The sequence below is a fragment of the Coffea arabica genome, chromosome 7e (genome assembly GCF_036785885.1).
Source record: "Coffea arabica cultivar ET-39 chromosome 7e, Coffea Arabica ET-39 HiFi, whole genome shotgun sequence".
NCBI lineage: Eukaryota > Viridiplantae > Streptophyta > Magnoliopsida > Gentianales > Rubiaceae > Coffea > Coffea arabica.
Window position 1 is genome coordinate 23744858 of NC_092323.1, and position 25724 is coordinate 23770581.

General features: G+C 40.4%; 1 pseudogene; it reads right to left on the reverse strand.

The window, feature by feature from the left end:
• Positions 1-304: 304 nt before the first annotated feature.
• On the reverse strand, positions 305-25345 carry LOC113700753 (septin and tuftelin-interacting protein 1 homolog 1-like; annotated as a pseudogene).
• Between the last annotated feature and the right edge of the window lie 379 nt (positions 25346-25724).

Consider the following 25724-nt stretch of genomic DNA (forward strand, 5'->3'; position numbering starts at 1 on the left):
ATTTGTATATTATAGCAAGCAGCTATTTTAAGCAATATACTGATAAAAAACAAATACTCAGATAGCTGTGATAGTAATTCCAGCAACTGATCCTAGAAACTAAAAGGCAGAATGGCAGCAAAAGAAATTAAATAAGACAATCAATAAAGAACTACATAATGATTTTGAAACTTGCAATTGGCCAATTCAACTTTGTTCACAAATTAAATGAACTGATAAGGTCATACCAACCTATCACAAAAATCCACTGTTTCCCTACCTAAACCACAATAAAGATGTCCTACAACAGGAATGCCATTGCCACTTAATGCTGCTTTATACCAGAACGGTTGTGCAACTCCAAGAGCTGCTCCAAAGATGCCAAAGACCACCTATCATCTATCTGAGCAAAGACTTTCTGATTGAGGGAGTCAATGGTAACGTCAATGTTACCAAAACCATATATTTGGTAACCATCTTGCATTCTCCCTGGTTTTGGCTTGAAGGGCAAACAATTCTGCTGGGCATGCACGTCAATAACTTCTTTCAAACTCATCTCAAGTCCACTACTTCCTTGCAGCTGAGAAGCTCTTTCTTGATCCTGAGCTGCAGCTTTCTCAAACTGTGTTTGCTCACACACCCTAAGGTAGGATATATTCTCTCTCAAACCAGGTTGAACCACTTCCATGCCTTCAACAGCTTGATTCATCATGTCAAGGCCAACATTCAGTGTGACAGCTCCACCTTCCCCTAAGGCGTACCAAAAGGGGTTAGCGGACTGCCTCCCCAGGACTAACGAGGCAGTTAAACACAATTTAAAACGTTCCAGAAGATAATAGCGCGCTCAAACGATTTAAAATTCACGAAACGAAAAACAAAAAACGGAGCCACACATGAACAGTGCCGGCCACGTCACAATCCGGCCGGATTCTTGGCCAGATTGGAGGCAGAGGGCAACTGCCCGGATTCCAAAATTTTCAAGGCAATCCGACCAGCAATCCGGCCAAGTTCTGGCCGGATTCTCGGCCAGATTCGCCTGTGCCCTTTCCTGCCAATAATTTTTCTTTTGCCGTTCAAAAGTCGAACCTGTCCGAAACCCCAAACATTCATCAACAAATCATATAAACCTTGAATTTAGCATTTACAAATCAACATAACACATGAACATGGCCAAACACGTTTATACAGGTAAAGTACCAAATTTACAACTCATAACATAACACAAATTTACAATGCAAAAAAACCTTAGTGATATGTAGTGCCCTACATGTTAAAGAGCAACACTACATTTATCTAAATATTGTAATCATGGTTTGATTAGTTCTCGTTCTTCCTAATTCTGGAATATCATTGCGGAAATTAAAAAATAATACACTTTATCTCTTGTGATTTAGCAATTTTTCACATAACCTCCTCATAATTTGGATTGAAGTGTTAAAGTAACGAAAATAATCATTTATAACGGAACCTATGAAAATATCAAAATTACCCTTATTTAAAAACTAAAATGGATGAAATGACCAAAGTATATAAACATAATATGCATGATGTTTTAACCCTGTATGGTTTTATGTTTTACCATATAACTCCCTTATGCTTTAATGTTTAAACATACAACCCCTTATGGTTTTCAAAATATATACATAATTTCTCCATGGTTAATAAATACTTTCTTTTGCCGTTCAAAAGTCGAACCTGTCTGAAACCCCAAACATTCATCAACAAATCATATAAACCTTGAATTTAGCATTTACAAATCAACATAACACATGAACATGGCCAAACACGTTTATACAGGTAGAGTACCAAATTTACAACTCAAAAGCGATGTTGGATCAAAATGCACTTAAGGTTTTCCAACCATCGAGGAGCTATACAAAAGAATATTAAACTAGCTCAACTCAGCTTCCAAATTCACTGTCTCCCAAAAGGTTACTCATATCCCTGTAAGGAAAACAAAGGTAATAGAGTGAGCTTTTGCCTAATGAGGTACCATCACCCAAGTAATGAAGTTCATATAAGCACAAAGCTACTCAATTCAAACACATTCAATAAGTGAATCAACTAGCACCATATTTCAATAAGAATGTTTAAAAGGATATGGTCGGCTCTCAAGAGCCCTTTTTTTTGCTTGCCGTACTTGATCTCGCCCCGTTGACCCTCCGTCAACGCTTAAGGTGTAACCAATACCATAGACCCTACTTTCTCCAATTCCTTCCACCTCACAAACCCCTACCTGGCCCGAACTCCAATCAGTTCACAGTGATAATACTCGAGTATATCGGAATCAAAAGTCTCATACCCAATGATTCTACATAAACAGTCCCCATGGCTTGTCAACTTTCTCGACCAAGCCCTTGCTGACTCGATTCAATTGACCACCAATGGGGTTGAGCTCAGAGTTAATAGTAAGAGTCATTGGATACACGTCCAAACGACACCAGTTCAAGTATATTCAAGAGACATTCACTTGATACAGTAAGCAGTCACATAAGCCATAGAGTGCGAGAGTGATAAAGTACACCCTCGACTCAATCAATCTCAGCAGTATACACAAGCATTCAAATCAGAGATTTCAAGTATAACAAAGCCATGAAGTAACAATCATGTGAGTAGTACACTCACCAATCAAACACAGAGAGATTTCACAAATTTCCGTCCAACGAACGCCTTGCGTTACCGGCACGCCCTAAAACATTCAATAAAGCACAATGAGACTCGAATACGAGTCATAAACCCAAACCACATATCACTAATGTAAAGCCATAAGACTCGAAAGTAATATAAGGTACACTTGGTGCTAAAGGTTTAGACAACCCTAAAGTCACTAATTAACCCTTAAAGCAATCCAATTCCAAGAAAGCATATGAACCCACAATTTGGACAGCATTTCTCCTTAAAATTTCAGATTTCCATCCTACAATCAATCACTCATATTTCGCAAACACTACCACAATTACAATTGCAAGTCATAGGCCATTCAATACAACTTCTTAGGGTTACATTGCCCTTTAAACCAAGCCAATTCAAGAGTCCCACAATAACCTTAGAAAAGCCCCAATTCAAAACTCTAAATATGAAATTTTCCGTACAAAGCGAAAATTTTCCGCAAATAGCTACAATTAACGCACCAAAGCTTCATTCTAGACCATACTAGACCATCATCCATGGCCAACCAATACTAATCCTATAAAATCAGAAAAATCATGCGTAAAATCAAAAATTCATCAATCTCTACCAAAAGTCATGAAATCTTCCACAAAATCACCTGTTTAACTATCACAAGTCCCTAATTTAACATTATCAAGAACAAAAGAAGGATTCCTTAGCCACTTACCTTGTAAACTCAAGGAAAGAAATAACTTAGCACCTTCTCTTTCCAAACCACTCCACCAACTACCTCAATACTACTTAGCAAAGGGTTTTTATGGAGAGATTTGAAGTTTTATCGGTTAGATTATGAGATTGAGCAAGATTGGATGAAGAAAGTTGGAGGTTTTTCTTTTCTTTTTCTCCTTAAGAGAGTCGACCAAGAGAGAGATGTATGATGATGAATTTTGGGTCAATTTCTTGGTTATTTGGTAAAGTTGGTAAATGGTCAAAATGTGAGGACTCGTAAAAACTATTATTTTTTTTAAAGCCTAATTTATGGCTTAATAAATTATTTAATTGGATTTTCACCACGAGGAATATTTTCTAGTCTTATTAGACCTAAATACATGATAATATAACTTCGTTATATTTTCAAAGTGACTCGTCTCAAAAATTAATTTCCTGGAGTGCGTTTAGTAAAAATAGTGAATAGTGCTCGGAGATTTTACCGCGTAGGAGCACAATAAGCTTGGAATATTGGAGACTTGTACTATGGTCCTAAAACAGGTACTCTTATGAATAAATACTCAAGTGATAGTTAGTAGTGCAATCGTTATAAGAATTTATCGGAAGTTTCGCGTTATAACGTTAAAATTGACGGTACGCGTTTTCACACGCGCGACTTTATTTGAGGGACTTTAGACCCCTATTTCGAGACAATTAAGAGTGAATAATATTTATATGAACATAAGTTCATTAGAGGTTTAGTGCACTAGTGAACCAAACGCGAGAGAAATTGAGCCCTAAACGCACCAAACGAGCCCTAATAAGGGTTGACTTTGGAGTGATTGTACACCACTCATTTAATCTTCTCTTGGAAGCTAACTTTGATCAAAATTTCACTCTTCCTTCTCTCACCAACAGCCGGCCAGCCTTCCCTCTTTCTCACTCCCTTGCTTCACAAATTTCTTCATCAAATTAACCACAAAACTTCAACCAATCTTCACCAAACTTGAAGACCATCTAGCAAACTACTTGGAGGTTGGATCTAGCTAACTTAAGGGCTGCATTTCACGATTTCTTGGAGCCTCTTGAGGACCGAAAATTTCTGGTTTAGAGCACTAAGGAGGTATAACTTCATCCTACACCTTAAACTTGGATTATGATGGTAGAAATACATTTTTAAGCTATTGCATGTGTATGGATGGCTTGATATTGTTGGAAAATTTGAAAAGTGGGCTCTTTGAATTCCCACACTTGGGTTGTTGCTGATTAGAGGATTAATGTTGGATTTAATGGTAGTTTAGTGGTTAAAATGATGGATTTATGGAGTATTATTGTTGGAAACTCAAAGTTGTAGTCATGACAAGAAATTTCCGAAACTGCCCCTGTTTTGTTCGGCCATGATAAGGCCAATTCTTGGTGATTTATTGGCGTGAACCTGATGTTTATATGGTATGTTATATGTGTAAAAATTTTCATTGGAAAACATTAACGTTTAGATGGGCAAATGAATTTATTCGTGAACTAGGCAAGCTGGAAATTATTTTCGGATAACCCTGTCCAGCGGTAGCATTTTGACCATAACTTTGTTCTCCGATGTCGAAATTGAGTGCCGTAAGTGGTATTCGAAACTAGACATCCATACCTTTCCAACGGTATAAAATACGTATTCTGATTCCATGTGTAGGAGCCGAACCATTCATTTTAAAATAGCTGTCCTGTCTCTCGGATCTGCTGGAATGGTTTGTAGAGGCAGCAACTTGAGGCTCAATTTTGAGCTGGTTGCTTGCCAAATTTCAGAACGTTTCCTTCTGTGAACTTTTATTCCTATGAATGTATTTTCCAACGCCATAAACCATGCTCAATTCCAAGTTAAATTGACGGAGTTGTGATCAAAACAAGAGGACTGCCCTGTTTTGGTAAAACGTGATATTTGGACTGGTTTGGGACAAAACCCGGGAGTGGTCTTATTAATTGAATTTTTGATGCTAAACCATCACCAAAGGTATCATGGATGTATCTTAGACTTTTATTTCACAAATGAACCATGGTTGGATAGCTTTCTTGGTTAAACGATTTGAATTGGGAAAATGTAAGTCAAAAGGCAGATTGCCTTAGAAATTTTCCGGAACTTTGGATGATTAGTTAACTACCTTCCCGAGGGTATTTTTCCCTGAAATTTGATAGAGAAATACCTTTCATATAGTAGTAAAATACTGCCAATTTTGGTACCAATCCAAGTTCGTTTCGATACCTAATTAAATTTCTAACGTTGGAGGTTCAAATCTGGAAATTCTTCTCCAGTCTTGAATTTCCCCAACTTTGAGCTACCATATCTCGGTACTCGAAACTCCGATTCTTGATCCGCTTGTTTTGCTATAAACCTCACTTGCAACTCTAATTGAGTTACAAATTTCAGAGGCCGGTTTGCAACGTGTGAATCGTGCCGAATTTTCAAAGTTGGCCGAAATCCAACTTAATTCTGCCTTGTAAACCGAGTCTGTACCTTCAAGCTCATTTTTGAGCACTTTCCACTTTGATTCATGGAAAAGTGTCTTCTAAGAACTTATAGTACTTTCTAAGAGGTTTCCAACGGTATAAAGTTTTCCCATTCTTGACTTGTACCGAGTGAGTTACGATTTTTCTAAGATTCATAATAAAACTGAAATTTTCCAATTTCAAGGAAAAAGAGAGTTTTTCAAGAACTCTTTATTCTTTTGATATTATCTAAACGTTTTATCCCCGATTTCCTAGATAAAGACTTAAATACTTTTGAACGTTATCAAACCCCACTCGAACCTCGATTTACGAGTAATTGAGGTTCATTTTCACGGAATTCCCTCGATTAATGCTAGTGAACGAATTATTCCACGATATTTGGGATGTGAATGATAAATTCACTATTATTTGCTCAGGCACACACGAGGACCTTCAAGAGGATTCCCTGGTGGACGCTTGAACTTCCCTTGATCTTACTCACACCTAATATTTGGTGAGTGTCAGGTGTATGTAAACTTGGTACATGTTTAATTGTTATTAATGATTGGAAATCTTGAAAGTGGAGTCGAGTGTGTACTTTATCACACCCGTTCTCATTAGAAATGAAATTTTAATGATTGAAATGCATTGAATGAATGAAATGTATTGGTATGCTAGCTGCATACGTCGTTGGAGTGAATCTCCTCGACACAAAAGTGTACATGGGGGACGCCCAAATCTCATTGGCCGACCTTGGACTCGAGCCGGCATGGGCTTGGTCGGGAACCTTGGCGAACCATGAGATATATATAAGTTTGACCTAATGAGAGGTCTTGCTTGGCATACTCGAATAGTATCGCCACAAACAAATGACAGGCGGGCCCGATACAGGGGTATGTAAGGTGAAAGGGGACAGGTTAAGTGGAGTTCTACGGACTAAACCTACCCGATTGACGGAGTGTCAATTCGTGGAGGTTATGGCTCGTGCAAGTGGAACTCAGCTCCTGAGAGCTACTATATCCTTGAATTGTTTCTGTTTACTTTTTCCGCTCGAATTGTTAATTATTGCAATATTATTGCTTGACTTGTAAATTGAGATTGATATTTGAGCAATGTGCTTGCATGTGTGTTCTTGGCCTCACGAGCGTTTTGCTCACCCTGTAGATTTGTTTTACTTAACAGGACCGAATCTCGGAGAAGTATGGAGAAACCCCTTCCTTGTACTTTTGTTTAAGATTCCTACTATATTTTGGCTAGGCCCTGGTTTGGGTTGTACTTTTGGGAATTGAAATGTAAAAATTTGGACCCTGACGTGTATTTTGAATTTAAGTCGTATTATGATTATCGATGTAATGGCTACATGTTAAGTGACTTGTTAAGCTTGAACGCTTCCGCATTATTTGTATTCATGATGCTCTCTTCGAAATGTTTAGTTCGGTTTTAAATTGAACGGAATTGCTTGAGTCCTGGCGAGAGCTGGGCAGGCGTCCGCGGATACCCTTTGGTCCGCCTTAGGGAGATGTGGGGCGTCACAGTTGGTATCAGAGCGCTAGGTTAGCGCTAGGTTAGAGATCTGTATGGGAGACATATTGGATACTCTACCCTTAGAACATGAGTCCGGATAGTTAACTTATACTTTAAAGGGTATTTGGGACATACTAGTGATCGGGTTAGGCATGCATAAACGACGTTCGAACTAGATAGTGATTTAAATTTCTAACCCGAAAGGTGCTATTATTTTGCAGGAATGAAAAACGGAAATGGAGTTCCGGCAACTAACGGGGATGGCCATGCGAATGGTCATGTAGTGCCTCCTAGACCTATTTATTACCGAGCTTTAGTTGGGGAAGCTCGTGTGCGCTACTCGCCTGATCCTCGATACCCCCGATGTGCTTGTAGGGTGACTTTTGCTTACCCAAACCATGTTGTACTGGCCTTGGACGACGAGCGTCGTCAGTTGGTGACTGCCAACTTGGACTTACAGGCTGAGGTGGACGAGCTACGACAGATGGTGAGCGCTCAGGGCGAGAGGGTCACCGAGCTTGAGGAGGTGATTGAGGGCGAGGTTGCCACATCTGCGGTGGTTAACGACGAGATCCGGAGCACTAGAGCTCAGCTTACTAGGCTGAGAGAGGAGGTCCGTAGTCGGGCTTCCGATATTGTAGCTGATGCCACTAGGCTAGTCGATGAGGCTATGGGGGTAGCCCAGGACTCTGAGGAGGATCCGGAGGAGGATCCTGAGGAGGAGGTTCCTCCTGATAGTCCTACTGTGGACTAGGTCTAGGCAGTTTGACCACTCTTTTGACTCTTTTGACCAGGATAGCTAGAATTAGCTGGGGTGATGCTAAGTGCTGAGGCCATTGTATTTTGCATGACTGTGTGGCTTATTTTGACGCACTTGCTCTTACTTTAGTCTTCTGTGACTAAAAGTACTTCTGTGGCACCTGTGTGCTATATTTTTGTGACTACCCCATGACTTGCTGATTGTATGAACTTGATATGTTAATGAATGTAAATTATTGTTAATTTCAATATTTTCTTGATCGGCTCCTGCTCTTTACTTTGCACCGCATAATTTATTTATCTATTTCTTGCAATAGGCACGCCTAAGTTATGGAAGGGCTAAGAAGGGGTCGAGGCCATGGTCGAGGCCGTGGGCGGAGGACTAGACCGGCCCAACCTCAGGGGAATGACCATGGATCGGCAACTGGACCGACCCAGGGCCAGGAAAATATAGAGGGTAATCAAGTGGCTACTGCCATTAACAGGATGACGGATATTCTAGAACGTTTAGCTGATAGACAAGGACCTGGACAGTTTAACCAGCCTGGGGGTCAGGAAAGAGGAGAGGATAGAGCCCTAGAGAGATTCTTAAAATTTAACCCGCCTAAGTTCCTTGGCGAGCCTGATCCTGAGGTCGCGGAGAATTGGTTAGAAAGAATGACCAACATATTCGCTGCTTTAGATTACACTGAGGATAGGCGAGTGAATTTTGCTGCTTTCCAATTTGAGGGAGTAGTCCGTGCTTGGTGGGATTTGATAAAAGGAAAATGGGAAAGGGCTCAAACCCCTTTGACTTGGGAGAATTTCACAAGGGAGTTTAATGAAAAGTTTCTTCCGCCCTTAATCCAAGAGAAGAGGGAGGATGAATTTATTAAGTTGAAACAAGGAACCCTTACTGTAGCAGAGTATGAAGGGAAGTTCACTAAACTTTCCAAATACGCTCCCGAGTTAGTAGCCAATGAACGGAGAAGGATTAGAAGGTTTGTACAGGGACTTAATGTGGAACTTCAGGAGGGCCTGGCTGCAGCCCAAATCTCTACCTTTACTGAGGCTTTAGAGAAAGCGCAAAGGGTTGAGAATGCAAGATCTCAAGTGAGGGATTTCCACAACAGAAAAAGGAATTTTTCTAGTCGCACTTCTGGGCAGACCAGTAAGAATGTACACCCTTCTAAAATAGGAAGAGGAGAAGGAGGAATGAGAACTGCTGGAGCTTCTAGGGGAGCTCTATCTAGAGGAGGTCGTAGCGGGACGACTCAAGTTAGGGGGGCACTTTCTGTTGGATCGACTGTGACCCCTCAAGTTACATGTGGGTATTGTGGTAAACCCAACCATTCTGAGAACGATTGCTGGAGAAAGTTGGGAAAATGTTTATTTTGTGGGAGTACGGAACATCAAGTCGCCAATTGTCCAAAATCACCAAAGACAGGGGGAAATGCTCAAAGGCCAGAAAAGTCAACTTCTAAGCAGACCAGTGTCGGAGGGAGCCGACCGAAAGTACCGGCCAGGGTTTATGCACTGGATTATCAACAAGTTCCTGAGGCAACTGAGGTGGTAGAAGGTACAATCCCAATCTTTCATCGTTTAGCTAGGGTTTTAATTGATCCGGGTGCAACTCATTCCTTTGTAAACCCTAACTTCATGAATGGGATAGACTTGAAGCCAATTAAGTTACCATATGACTTGGAGGTTAAAACACCTACTGGAGACAAAAGCTTAATTGCTAATCTGGAGTACATGAATAGTGAAATCTATGTAGGGGAACGGAAATTATGGGCCGATTTGATCGGTTTGACGATTAAGGGATACGATGTAATCTTGGGAATGGATTGGTTAGCCCGTTATAATGCTCAGTTAAACTGTAGGACGAAAATTGTAGAGTTGCATATTCCTGGTGAAGCAACCCTGAAACTGGATGTAAGGGGTAGATTAGCTTCGTCTGCACTTATTTCAGGAATTCGGGCTAGAAAATTATTAAGTAAAGGAATTCAAGGGTATTTGGCTTTTCTTATTAACACTCCTAGTGATAAGGTGAATTTGGAAGACACACCAGTAGTAAAGGATTTTCCAGATGTTTTTCCTGAAGAATTGGAGTCTCTACCCCCGGAACGGGAAATAGATTTTAAAATTGATGTAGCTCCGGGAACAGCACCTATCTCAAGGACACCATATAGGATGGCTCCAGCTGAATTGAAAGAATTAAAGTTACAATTACAGGATTTGTTGGAACGGAATTTTATACGAGAGAGTGATTCCCCGTGGGGAGCCCCAGTCTTGTTTGTAAAGAAGAAAGATGGGAGTTTGAGGTTATGTATAGATTATCGAGGCTTAAATGTTGTTACGATTAAGAATAAATACCCACTGCCCCACATTGATGAGTTGTTTGACCAATTGCAAGGAGCTGTAGTATTCTCAAAATTGGATTTGAGACAGGGTTATTACCAGTTAAGGATTTTGGAGAAGGACATACCCAAGACTGCTTTTAACTCGAGATATGGGCATTTTGAGTTTGCCGTGATGCCATTTGGGTTAACAAATGCTCCTGCTGCTTTTATGGATTTAATGCATAGGGTTTTTAAGCCCTATTTGGACCAATTTGTAGTGGTGTTCATTGATGATATTTTGGTGTATTCTAAGAATGTGGAGGATCATGAGAAGCATTTGAGAATTATTTTGCAAACTTTAAGGAAACATCAACTATACGCTAAATTTAGTAAGTGTGAGTTCTGGTTACAAGAAGTGACTTTCTTGGGACACATAATTTCTGGGAATGGGATTAAAGTGGATCCAGCTAAAGTTGAAGCTGTTTCGAAATGAAAACGACCGGAAAACCCTACCGAGGTTCGGAGTTTTATTGGATTAGCAGGGTATTACCGGAGATTCATTCAAGATTTTTCGAAAATTGCTGGACCCATGACTGAATTGACCAAGAAAAATGGGAAGTTTATATGGAATCCTAAGTGTGAGGAAAGTTTTCAAGAATTGAAAGGACGGCTGACAAGGGCACCTGTGTTAGCCTTGCCAAATGGAAAGGATAGTTTTGTGGTTTACACAGATGCTTCTAAGGAAGGATTGGGGTGTCTTCTAATGCAAAATGACAGAGTGATAGCATATGCCTCTAGGAAATTGAAACCGCATGAAGGAAATTACCCGACTCATGATTTAGAGTTAGCAGCTGTGGTCTTTGCTTTAAAGAAATGGAGGCATTACCTGTATGGAGTAACATTTGAGATTTTTACAGACCACAAAAGCCTTAAATACTTATTTTCTCAAAAGGAACTGAATTTGAGGCGGCGTAGATGGATGGAATTTTTGGAAGACTATGACTGTACGATTAAATACCATCCAGGGAAAGCTAATGTAGTGGCTGATGCTTTGAGTCATCAAGTACAGATGGCTGGATTGATGATTAAGGAATTTGAATTGTTGAAAGAAGTTAGTCAGTGGAATCCTCGATTGGAACCGAGGAAAGTAATTCTGGGGAACATTGTATTGAATTCTCCTTTGATGGAACGTATCAAGGAATCCCAAGGAAAGGACACTGAAGTACAGAAATGGTCGGAAAAGGTTAAAAAGGGGGACAAATTGAATTTTAACTTGGGACCAAACGGTGTATTGAGATTTCGGAATCGGGTAGTTGTGCCAAAAGATGAAGGGCTTAGAAAGGAAATTTTAGAAGAGGCACACCGATCAAAGTTTACAGTACATCCAGGAGGGAATAAAATGTACCAGGACTTGAAGAGTCTTTATTGGTGGGAAAATATGAAGAAGGAGATCGCTCAATTTGTCCAAACGTGCTTAATTTGTCAACAGGTTAAAGCCGAACATCAGAAACCATCAGGGCTTTTGCAACCTCTAGAAATACCTGAGTGAAAATGGGAGAATATCACTATGGATTTTGTATCGGGGTTACCAAGAACACAGAAAGGCCATGATGCGATTTGGGTAATCATAGATAGATTGACCAAATCAGCTCATTTTCTGCCGATTAATATGAAATATCCATTGGAGAAGTTGGTCAGGTTGTATTTGGATGAGATCATTAGGTTGCATGGAATACCTGTCAGTATCGTATCGGATAGAGATCCAAGATTTGTTTCGAGGTTCTGGCAAAAGATGCAAGAAGTATTAGGGACTAAATTGAACTTTAGTACCACTTACCATCCCCAGACGGATGGACAGTCGGAGAGGACAATTCAAACTCTTGAGGACATGTTACGGACTTGTGTTCTGGACTTTGGAGAGGGTTGGAGTAAGTTTTTGACTTTAGTGGAATTTGCCTACAATAATAGTTTCCACTCTTCTATTCAGATGGCCCCGTATGAGGCACTTTATGGTCGGAGATGTAGGTTTCCAATTTGTTGGGATGAAGTAGGTGAACGAAAAATTTTAGACCCGACTACCGTATCTTGGATTGAGGAGGCTAATGAAAAGGTAAAATTGGTACGGCAAAGGATTCAAACCGCTCAGAGTAGACAAAAAAGTTATGCCGACAATCGGAGAAAGGATTTGGAGTTCACTGTTGGAGATATGGTATTTCTCAAGATTACGCCTTTAAAAGCAAGCTTGATGTCCGGAAAAGGGAAGAAACTACAACCAAGGTTTGTAGGGCCTTATAAGATTATTCAACGAGTTGGAAATGTAGCCTATAAGCTGGAATTACCACCGAGCTTATCTCGAATTCATAACGTGTTCCATGTGTCCATGCTTAAGAAATATCATCCGGACCCCTCTCATGTTTTACAACCGGAGAATATTGAGATCGATGAAACCCTGACCTATGAGGAGAGATCGGTAAAACTTCTGGATCGAAAGGTGAAGGAATTGAGGAACAAGCAGATACCACTAGTGAAAGTTCTATGGAAGAACCACGGAGTAGAGGAAGCAACATGGGAAGTTGAAGAGACAATCAGAGAGAAGTATCCAGACTTGTTCATCAACCAAGGTAAATTTCGAGGACGAAATTTTCTTAAGAGGGAGAGGATGTAAGGACTCGTAAAAACTATTATTTTTTTAAAGCCTAATTTATGGCTTAATAAATTATTTAATTGGATTTTTACCACGAGCAATATTTTCTAGTCTTATTAGACCTAAATACATGATAATATAATTTCGTTATATTTTCAAAGTGACTCGTCTCAAAAATTAATTTCCTGGAGTGCGTTTAGTAAAAGTAGTGAATAGTGCTCGGAGATTTTACCGCATAGGAGCACAATAAGCTTGGAATATTGGAGACTTATACTATGGTCCTAAAATAGGTAATCTTATGAATAAATACTCAAGTGATAGTTAGTAGTGCAATCGTTATAAGAATTTATCGGAAGTTTCGCGTTATAACGTTAAAATTGACGGTACGCGTTTTCACACGCGCGACTTTATTTGAGGGACTTTAGACCCCTATTTCGAGACAATTAAGAGTGAATAATATTTATATGAACATAAGTACATTAGAGGTTTAGTGCACTAGTGAACCAAACGCGAGAGAAATCGAGCCCTAAACGCACCAAACGAGCCCTAATAAGGGTTGACTTTGGAGTGATTGTACACCACTCATTTAATCTTCTCTTGGAAGCTAACTTTGATCAAAATTTCACTCTTCCTTCTCTCACCAACAGCCGGCCAGCCTTCCCTCTCTCTCACTCCCTTGCTTCACAAATTTCTTCATCAAATTAACCACAAAACTTCAACCAATCTTCACCAAACTTGAAGACCATCTAGCAAACTACTTGGAGGTTGGATCTAGCTAACTTAAGGGCTGCATTTCACGGTTTCTTGGAGCCTCTTGAGGACCGAAAATTTCTGGTTTAGAGCACTAAGGAGGTATAACTTCATCCTACACCTTAAACTTGGATTATGATGGTAGAAATACATTTTTAAGCTATTGCATGTGTATGGATGGCTTGATATTGTTGGAAAATTTGAAAAGTGGGCTCTTTGAATTCCCACACTTGGGTTGTTGCTGATTAGAGGATTAATGTTGGATTTAATGGTAGTTTAGTGGTTAAAATGATGGATTTATGGAGTATTATTGTTGGAAACTCAAAGTTGTAGTCATGACAAGAAATTTCCGAAATTGCCCCTGTTTTGTTCGGCCATGATAAGGCCAATTCTTGGTGATTTATTGGCGTGAACCTGATGTTTATATGGTATGTTATATGTGTAAAAATTTTCATTGGAAAACATTAACGTTTAGATGGGCAAATGAATTTATTCGTGAACTAGGCAAGCTGGAAATTATTTTCGGATAACCCTGTCCAGCGGTAGTATTTTGACCATAACTTTGTCCTCCGACGTCGAAATTGAGTGCCGTTGGTGGCATTCGAAACTAGACATCCATACCTTTCCAACGGTATAAAATGCGTATTCTGATTCCATGTGTAGGAGCCGAACCATTCATTTTAAAATAGCTGTCCTGTCTCTCGGATCTGCTGGAATGGTTTGTAGAGGCAGCAACTTGAGGCTCAATTTTGAGCTGGTTGCTTGCCAAATTTCAGAACGTTTCCTTCTGTGAACTTTTAGTCCTATGAATTTATTTTCCAACACCATAAACCATGCTCAATTCTGAGTTAAATTGACGAAGTTGTGATCAAAACAAGAGGACTGCCCTGTTTTGGTAAAACGTGATATTTGGACTGGTTTGGGACAAAACCCGGGAGTGATCTTATTAATTGAATTTTTGATGCTAAACCATCACCAAAGGTATCATGGATGTATCTTAGACTTTTATTTCACAAATGAACCATGGTTGGATAGCTTTCTTGGTTAAACGATTTGAATTGGGAAAATATAAGTCAAAAGGCAGATTGCCTTAGAAATTTTCCGGAACTTTGGATGATTAGTTAACTACCTTCCCGAGGGTATTTTTCCCTGAAATTTGATAGAGAAATACCTTTCATATAGGAATAAAATACTACCAATTTTGGTACCAATCCAAGTTCGTTTCGATACCTAATTAAATTTCTAGCGTTGGAGGTTCAAATCTGGAAATTCTTCTCCAGTCTTGAATTTCCCCAACTTTGAGCTACCATATCTCGGTACTCGAAACTCCGATTCTTGATCCGCTTGTTTTGCTATAAACCTCACTTGCAACTCTAATTGAGTTATAAATTTCAGAGGCCGGTTTGCAACGTGTGAATCGTGCCGAATTTTCAAAGTTGGCCGAAATCCAACTTAATTCTGCCTTGTAAACCGAGTCTGTACCTTCAAGCTCATTTTTGAGCACTTTCCACTTTGATTCATGGAAACGTGTCTTCTAGGAACTTATAGTACTTTCTAAGAGGTTTCCAACGGTATAAAGTTTTCCCATTCTCGACTTGTGCCGAGTGAGTTACGATTTTTCTAAGATTCATAATAAAACTGAAATTTTCCAATTTCAAGGAAAAAGAGAGTTTTTCAAGAACTCTTTATTCTTTTGATATTATCTAAACGTTTTATCCCCGATTTCCTAGATAAAGACTTAAATGCTTTTGAACGTTATCAAACCCCACTCGAACCTCGATTTACGAGTAATTGAGTTTCATTTTCACGGAATTCCCTCGATTAATGCTAGTGAACGAATTATTCCACGATATTTGGGATGTGAATGATAAATTCACTATTATTTGCTCAGGCACACACGAGGACCTTCAAGAGGATTCCCTGGTGGACGCTTGAACTTCCCTTGACCTTACTCACACCTAATATTTGGTGAGTGTCATGTGTATATAAACTTGGTACATGTTTAATTGTTATTAATGATTGGAAATCTTGAAAGTGGAGTCGAGTGTGTACTTTATCACACCCGTTCTCATTAGAAATGAAATTTTAATGATTGAAATGCATTGAATGAATGAAATGTATTGGTATGCTAGCTGCATACGTCGTTGGAGTGAATCTCCTCGACACAAAAGTGTACATGGGGGACGCCCAAATCTCATTGGCCGACCTTGGACTCGAGCCGGCATGGGCTTGGTCGGGAACCTTGGCGAACCATGAGATATATATAAGTTTGACCTAATGAGAGGTCTTGCTTGGCATACTCGAATAGTATCGCCACAAACAAATGACAGGCGGGCCCGATACAGGGGTATGTAAGGTGAAAGGGGACAGGTTAAGTGGAGTTCTACGGACTAAACCTACCCGATTGACGGAGTGTCAATTCGTGGAGGTTATGGCTCGTGCAAGTGGAACTCAGCTCCTGAGAGCTACTATATCCTTGAATTGTTTCTGTTTACTTTTTCCGCTCGAATTGTTAATTATTGCAATATTATTGCTTGACTTGTAAATTGAGATTGATATTTGAGCAATGTGCTTGCATGTGTGTTCTTGGCCTCACGAGCGTTTTGCTCACCCTGTAGATTTGTTTTACTTAACAGGACCGAATCTCGGAGAAGTATGGAGAAACCCCTTCCTTGTACTTTTGTTTAAGATTCCTACTATATTTTGGCTAGGCCCTGGTTTGGGTTGTACTTTTGGGAATTGAAATGTAAAAATTTGGACCCTGACGTGTATTTTGAATTTAAGTCGTATTATGATTATCGATGTAATGGCTACATGTTAAGTGACTTGTTAAGCTTGAACGCTTCCGCATTATTTGTATTTATGATGCTCTCTTCGAAATGTTTAGTTCGGTTTTAAATTGAACGGAATTGCTTGAGTCCTGGCGAGAGCTGGGCAGGCGTCCGCGGATACCCTTTGGTCCGCCTTAGGGAGATGTGGGGCGTCACACAAAATCCAACCTTTAATCACAAAGTGACACTTGTCACCTTTTTGATTCAAAGCTATCTTTTTGTCTCTCCAACACCAATCTATTTGGTAATCTCTAATTACCTCTTAACACCTGGTAAATTAATTCCGGTATACGAAACTTAACCTAATTGGCCAAATTTTATCGAACTTACTGTACTTGCGGGTCCCACGCCCGGTATACACTCCTAATATCTCATGAACTAACTTATACTAGAAAAATAATTTAAAAACTATATTTACTCATAAAAATTATCTAGAAAATTTTTCTAATAAAGAAAATATAGAAAAGGAGCAATTAAATAAAAATAAAGTCTCGAAAATAAGAAAATTTACGGGTTCTCACATTCAGTCTATGACGAATGTGCTGATTAACTTGAAGTTCAGGTGGGAGTAGATCCTTCCAGCCTGAGTACCATTTTCTCACTTCCTCAAAACTTGGACTGGAACATAACCAGTGATACAAAACCTCTTGCCACTTGTTGAAAAAAATATCCATTATATGAATCATGTGATGGATGGGGATGGCCGTCACCCAAGTCCGAACCCAATAGAACTGATTGAGTTTTTGATTTGCTGGGTGTATTTGGAACTCATGCATGACAGTCAACAATTTGGGCATTATATGCCGAACCATTAGTTTTTCCCAACTGGCTGAATCAAACACAGTCTTCCAAGGTGAAAGAATGTAGTATGCTGACATATCATTGGGATGCCAAGCATGCAAAACACTTTCCAATCTATCACGAATTGCGTGGTAGCAGACCTCTAACCTGTGTCCCAACAAAGGAATCCATGGATGAACCCAAGAATGGATAGGAATGGTTTCTCGACGTGGATCTCAATAGTCCACAGCAGCTAATAATTTTGGCATGATAATTGTGTCCAGAATTGTCTGAACAATAGTAGTTGGCAGCGATTTTTCCCAAGAATCCAGAAATCGAAGCATTGGCTCGGGATCTCTTGCTTGCCAGGTATTGGTGCCAGATATTCTAACAGCAGGAAACACAACTTCCATAATCAGTTGCTCGTAAGGAGATGCACCGTCAGAGAAATTTAAAGAGTCTTCTTGCAAAAGGGACTTCCATTGGGATACCATTTCTCGGCCATATGTTGGATTCTGAAGAGGGTCCCAACCCTGAAATACTCTGATAAACAAGGGCAGAGCATATGGCTTACAAAGTTTATATTCTTCTCTGTGTCGTTTCTGCATGTCCACAAATGACTTGCAAAGTTTATAGTATTCTCTGTGTAGTTTCTGCATGTCCGCAAATAACTTAGCCAAAGAATCTGGGGTCAGTGTTCCCAAAGTGCTCTGTTCCCCAATCTGCTCCAATATATTAAGTATATCTCCAATGTTATCAAGCTGCTGCTTCTGCTTTGATGCTTGGTTTTGGACTTTCTCCCTCTCTTGCTGCAAACTTACTACTGTCTCCCGCTCAGTTTTCAAGTCTCGATCTATATTCTTTATATCTAATTCAGCTAAATCCACAATCAGCTTAATGTTCTGCTGAAGCTCACGATTTAGATTTAGATTTTCCAAGCTTGTCAAGACACGAACCTGAGGCCCCCTCATGTCGAAAACTTTCTGCACAACTTCAAGGCTCTGCTCTTGCTTCTTCGCCAACAACTCCTCATCTGTAACACAAACCTCCTTCTTAATCCGGGCTTGCTTGGACCAGAGCTCCTCTTTTGACTGAAACTCACCAGGCTGAACAGGAGGAGTCACAACCTTCTCTTCTAAATCCTTCACCGCTGGCAGATTAGTCTCTTTGTAGTCATTAAAACCCATCCCCATATTCTTTGGTCGCAATTTAGCCTTAATTGGAACCAAAATACCTTGCTCATTTTTACCCAGTCCCCCTCCTTTGTAACCCATCTTCTCCAACAATCTCATCCCAATACCCTTCGTATGTTTCTCAAAGGAGCCCACATCACCTGGCTCAGGTTCCTTCCTCCCCAATCGAGAAGACTTGGCTAACATCGATTGCTCCTTTTCCCTCTTGCGTCTCAATTGAGCTCCTTCTTTGATCTTTCTCCCAAGTGCACTTGGGTAAAAGTCATCCTCATTATTTCTAGCACCATCCTCCATAAACATCGTTGTTTCCTTCCACGAAGAGGAACTCGCACCAAAACCAAGGCCAGCTGACACTCGATCAACTTCCTCCTCATCGTCTAGCTTCTCCTCCTTTAAATTTCGATCAATTTCCTGATTGGGCATAACGGTACCAGTAGATACAAAATTGACAGGCTTACTAAAGTCAGGTTTGGAGGAAAACCCTTTAACATTCCTCCTTTTTCTCGAAGGCCCCAAACCCCCATGATCATGAGAATCACTATCCCAAGAAACAAAAAAACCATACAAAACATCATCTTTCGTCTGTCTGTGCTTTTCTCTGCGCTTTTTATAATAAACCCCTCCACCAATCCATTGCCCATCCTTAAAATCATTCTCCATCCTGTCATGAAGCAGAAATTAAGCTTAAGGAAATGAGAAGCTGCGGTTCCAGAAGAGAAGACGTGGAATGAAGTGAAGAAGAGCTACGGAGGCGTGGAAGTGAAATCACGCTTTCACTGAGAAAACAGCTCAAGAACGTGACTGCAACGGTGTAACAACTTCTGACATCAGCAGGACACGTGTCCCAATATGATTGTAGCAGTAGGAAGTTAGTTATCAGTCGTTGGCTTTATATAGGAGATTTTGTATGATTAGTAGTAGAGAATATTCAGAATTCAGTGTATCAATTTGGGAGATTTCTCCCTCATTCTTTACTTTCCTTTTCCTCAAGTTTTCCTGCATTTCTGATCATCTTCTTCACTGTAACCATCATTTTTGTATCAGAGTTTATAACTTAATACAATCTTATTCACAATCAATTCAGAGTTAGCTTTTACTTCTGTTACTATTCCATTGCTTCAACCTTAAGCTATGGGAGTTAGTTACCCTCTGGTTCGGTACCATTACAGTGGTATCAGAGCCACCTACGAGCCATTGGGATGACTAAATCATAGGAAGACATCAAGAAGGATCTTACTGACTTGGGAAGTGTTATGAGAACCTTCGCTAATAAGAGTGATGGATTGGAGCAAGCAGTGAGGGCCATAGAACATCGACAGGAAAGTACTAATAAGGCTATTAAGAATCTGGACCAAAAGTATGAAGAGATGATGAGTATGATGGCTCAGATCATGTCCAAGTTAAATGACAAAGGAAAGGAGGTGGAAGGGAGTAATTCTGGGAATGATTCAAGGATGGACATAACCACAGATAAGACTGAAAGGATGGGGGAAAATGGGGAGCCAGGCTACCAAAGATAGACTTCCCTACATTTGATGGCGATAACCCCAGAGAGTGGGTCAAGAGGGCAAACAAGTATTTCCAGATCCACGGGGTAGAGAAGGGAATGAAATCAGACATTGCTCAGTTCCATTTTAAGGAGAAGGCAGATATCTGGTTCCATGTAGTGTACCATGAAAGGGGAGTAGTTCCATGGAAGAAACTTGTAGTGGCAGTATGCGAGAGGTTTGGAGAAGGAGATCCAGAAGAGGTCATAGAAGAGTTTAACAAACTAATGCAGACTGGGAGTGTAGCTGAGTACCTCGAGAGGTTTGAGTATGTGAAATCCATGGTAATGATATCCCTTCCTGGACAACCTGATTATTATTAAAAATCATGTTTTCTTAGTAGCTTGAAGAAGGAAATAGTGAATATGGTTAGGATGACAAAACCTCTTACCCTAGCAGATACCATTGAAGCTGCTAAACTGCAAGAAAAGAATCTAGAAGCCATTAGGAGAACATAGGGAAAGCTGATGCAAAAACACTCTTCCTCACCCACTACCCCACCTGTTAACAAATAGAACTTCCCTCCACACACTAAAATGAAGTGACCTAACTTCCGGCATAAGAAACCAAAACCTATCCCTAATAAGAACAATAGAACATGAGCTCATACAGTAGATCACTTCAGAAAAATCACTCCTTCTGAACTTAGCTATAGGAGAGAAAATGGGTTGTGTTTCAAATATGCTGAGCTATACACCTTGGGGCATGTTTGCAAACAAGCTCACATGCATTTTATATTGGTGGATGAGTCTGTAGGTATAGGTGAAACACAAAAGGGACAAGGGAATGATACAGAAGCATTCTGTGACTATCCTGAGGGAGAGCTAAGCAATGAGAACATAGAGGTATCTATCCATGCATTGGCAGGGGGGACTGAACATAAGACCATTAAACTAAAGGGTAGAATAATAGGAAGAGAGGTCATAATACTTGTGGACAGTGGCAGTACTCACTGTTTTATTGATGAGAAGTTAGCAGAGACCTTACAACTACAGACCATTGGGACACCCCTGACAGTCAATGTTGCCAATGGAGAGAAGTTGGAATCTAGACAGTTACAAGGGACTTTGCAGTGGGAGGTACAGGGGTATAAATTCCAGCATCAGTTCAATACATTAAAATTGGGGAGTTGTCACATGGTCTTGGGAGTAGATTGGCTGGCCAGGTATAGGCCTATTGAGTTTGATTTCAAACAACTCTCCATGAGGTTTCTATAGGGGAAACAACCAGTGGAGTTGAGAGGGGAAGTCAGGGAACTAAAACTAAAGGCCATCAAGGGAAGTAAATTGGCCAAATGGAAGAAGAAACAAGCATATGGGATCACTGCCCAGCTGTATGTAGTAGAGGAGGAAAGTGAGAGTCTGGAAGTAATACTAGCAGAAATGAAGGACTTGCTAGGTAGGATTGAGGGAGTATTTGCTGAACCCCAGGGCATGCCTCCAGTTAGGAGCCATGACCATAGCATCCCATTGAAGGAAGGAGCTGCCTCATTCTAGATTAGGCCATACAGATGTCCCTACGTACAAAAATCAAAGATAGAGAGGTTGGTGAAGAGATGCTACAAATGGGAATCATCCAACCAAGCAACAACCATTTTGCATCCCCAGTATTGCTAGTTAAGAAAAAGGATGGAAGATAGAGGTTTTGTGTGGATTATAGATAGCTTAATGAGCTTACTCTGAATGACATTTCTTATGCCACTGATAGATGGACAAATTGATGAATTGCATGGCTCCAAATACTTGACAAAGATTGATCTGAGGGATGGCTACCATCAAATCAGAGTTAAGGTAGAGGACAGACACAAGACAGGCTTTAGGACTCACCAAGGACTATATGAGTTCAAGTTCATGCCCTTTGGCCTGACTAATGCTCCAGCAACATTCCAGACCTCATGCAGGGATCAGTTGAGGAAATACGTTTTGATTTTCTTTGACGACATATTGATCTACAGCCCTACCCTGGAAGTACACCTTCAACAGGTAGTAGAAGTGCTGAACATACTGAAGGAGCACCAGCTGTATGCCAAAAGAAGTAAATGTTCATTTGCACAAACAGAGGTGGAGTACCTTGGCCACATTATCTCAGAAAAAAGGGGTGATGGCAGACCCTAAGAAGGTGGAGAGTATGATGAACTGGCCCAAGCTAGTTTCTGTTAAAGAACTTAAAGGATTCCTTGGCTTAACAGGGTATTACAGGAAGTTTGTGATGGGGTATGGAACTATTGCAAAAGCCCTCACCATGTTACTGAAAAAGGAGGGATTTCACTGGAGTGCAGAAGCAGATGAGGCTTTTCAGAAACTAAAGTTGGCAATGTGTAGCACTCCTGTGCTGGCTTTACCTGATTTCACTAAGTCTTTTGAAGTTGAGACTGATGCTTGCTATAGAGGTATTGGAGCAGTGTTAATGCAGGACAGGAAACCAATAGCAATCCTAAGCCAGAGCTTGGGACCCAAAAACTTGGGAATGTTTATTTATGAGAAGGAATTGCTAGCCTTAGTAACTGCTGTCACCAAATGGAGGCACTACTTGGAGGGGACTCACTTTATTATTAGGACTGATCATCAGAGCCTTAAGTACCTCCTAGACCAAAGAGTCACCACAACACTTCAGCAGAAATGGCTCACCAAGCTATTAGGACTGAGTTATGAAATTCAATATAGGAAGGGAAAGAAAATGTGGCTGCAGATGCTCTATCCAGAAAAGCAAGCAGGGAGGAAGGAGACTGTACTGAATTGACTTGTGTTATTCCAGAATGGATGAAGGAAGTTATAGAAAGCTATCAAGGGGATGAAAAGGTACAGAACCTGATCAGGCAGCTGCTACTCACTTTTGGTAGTCCACCAGACTACTCTTATCAGGATGGAGTGCTCAGGTACAAAGGCAGGATAGTAGTTGGCACATCAGGAGAAGTAAGAAGGAAGATTATTACTACACTACATGAGTCTCAGCTAAGAGAACACTTAGGAGTACAAGCCAACTATCTCAGGACCAGGCAACTGTTTTACTGGACAAGCATGTATAGGGATATCAGGGATACTGTGCTACAGTGTGATACGTGCAGGAAGTGCAAGGATGAGCACATAGCCTATCCAGGACTCCTACAGCCACTCCAGGACTCCTGCAGCCACTCCCTATTCCCCAATACTCTTGGAGCCATGTCACCATGGACTTCATTGATGGGCTACCCACATCTGATAAGAAGAACACTATTATGGTAGTGGTGGACAGATTCACCAAGTCAGCTCACTTTGTCAGCTTGTCACACCCCTTTGATGCACCAACAGCGGCAAGGATATTCTTGGATCAGGTTTGTAAGCTACATGGAGTACCTCTCAGCATGCTCTCTGATAGAAATAAGGTATTCACCAGCCAATTCTGGACTGAGATGTTCACTTTGCTGGGATCTAAATTGGACCTAAGCACTGCATACCATCCTCAAACAGATGGCCAATCTGAGAGGGTGAATCAAGTGCTGGAGATGTACCTGAGGTGTATGACTCACCTAGAGCCTAAGCGATGGAATGCTCGGCTCTCTCTTGCTGGAGATGTACCTGAGGTGTATGACTCACCTAGAGCCTAAGAGATGGAATGCTCGGCTCTCTCTCGCTGAATGGTGGTATAACACCACCTACCACACAGCCATTCAAATGAGTCCATTTGGAGCTCTATATGGGATACCCCCTCCCCAACTGGCACTAGGGCCTTACACTCACTCCAAGGTGGCCACTATAGAAGATCATTTGAAGGACAAGCAGAGACTGTATGGGCTACTCAAAAGGAATCTTCAGGAGGCTCAAGATAGAATAAAGTTGTATGCTGACCAGAAGAGGACTGAGAGAACCTTCAGTGTAGGAGACTGGGTGTACTTGAGGTTGCAGCCTCACAGACAGACTACTGTGGAGCTGAGGGGAAATACCAAGTTGTTTGCCAAATATTTCGGACCTTATCAGGTTATACAGAAGATAGGGAAGCTAGCATACAGGCTTGGGCTGCCTGAAGGGTCTAAGATACATCTTGTCTTCCATGTGTCCTTGTTAAAGAAGAAGGTGGGAAACAATACAGCTCCTGTGTTCCAACTGCCCAATGTGGATGAAAGGGGGCACCTAAGAGTGGAACCAGTGGCTGTACTAGATTGAAAAATTGTCAAAAAGAAGAATGCCGCAGCTGTACAATGGCTCATTCACTAGTGGGGTACTACACCAGCTACGCAGGAAGATGCTGAACGAATTGAAAAGGAATTCCCTGAGTTTGAATCTTGAGGACAAGATTGTATAAGGAGAGGCAATTGTCATGAAGCAGAACTTAAGCTTAAGGAAATGAGAAGGCATGGTTCCAGAAGAGAAGACGTGGAATGAAGTGAAGAAGAGCTACGGAGGCGTGGAAGTGAAATCATGCTTTCACTAGGAAAACAGCTCAAGAACCTGACTGCAATGGTGTAACAATTTCTGACATCAGCAGGACACGTGTCCCAATATGATTGTAGCAGTAGGAAGTTAGTTATCGGTCGTTGGCCTTATATAGGAGATTTTATATGGTTAGTAGCAGAGAATATTCAGAATTCAGTGTACCGATTTGGGAGATTTCTCCGTCATTCTTTACTTTCCTTTTCCTCAAGTTTTCCTGCATTTCTGATCATCTTCTTCACTGTAACCATCATTTCTGTATAAAAGTTTATTACTTAATACAATCTTATTCACAATCAATTCAGAGTTAGCTTTTACTTCTGTTACTATTCCATTGCCTCAAGCTTAAGCTATGGGAGTCAGTTACCCTCTGGTTCGATACCATAACACATCCCTGTAGGAAAATAACGCACAGGAAAATAACAAATAAATAAATTTCTCAATGAACTTGCAGCGCAATATTGTAACCACTAAAGCAGCGGTACCAGAAACGAAATAGAGACAGAAGCATAAGAAGCTCCAGGAGGCAATACCACCCTCGGCTCCTACACACACTTCGATTAGAAGCAGACTAGTAATACATATATATAGACCACGGAGTCTCCATGTTGCTCAAGGATTTTGTCCGCACCGACTAATGAATCAACTTTGGAATTGGACATCAACCATTCTAATTAAACTTGAACTCAGACTAATCAAACATGGACTCGGACTATACTAATTTCCAACCAACTAAACATAATTAAAAATTTAACAAATAATATTCTTGATTTAGCTCCTACAATCCCAAACTTTTCCATTTCTTGATATTCATCCATTTTTCCTTTTTATTTTTCCTTCAACTAGAAAATAAATAAACAAAAACTCAGAATTAAAACCAAATTCAAATACAAATTTAACGAAAAAAATGAAACGAGGGGGAATTTGTGACGGGTGAATTTTATGGTTTTTGATCCGAATACTATCTATACAAGTATCCTAATCCTAAACCTAAACCAATAATTAAAAATTGGAGTATCAGAATAATAGTTGGACAAGGATCCCAATCCTATGTCGTGACGTCCAGATGTTGGGCGTATTTCTACGCAATTAAAAATTGGAAGGATAAAAGTAGGGATAATTTCAGAAACCTCCCTTGAGATTTTTAACAATTTCACTAGTCTCCCCTAAAGTTTGCAAAATTACACAAATCTCTCC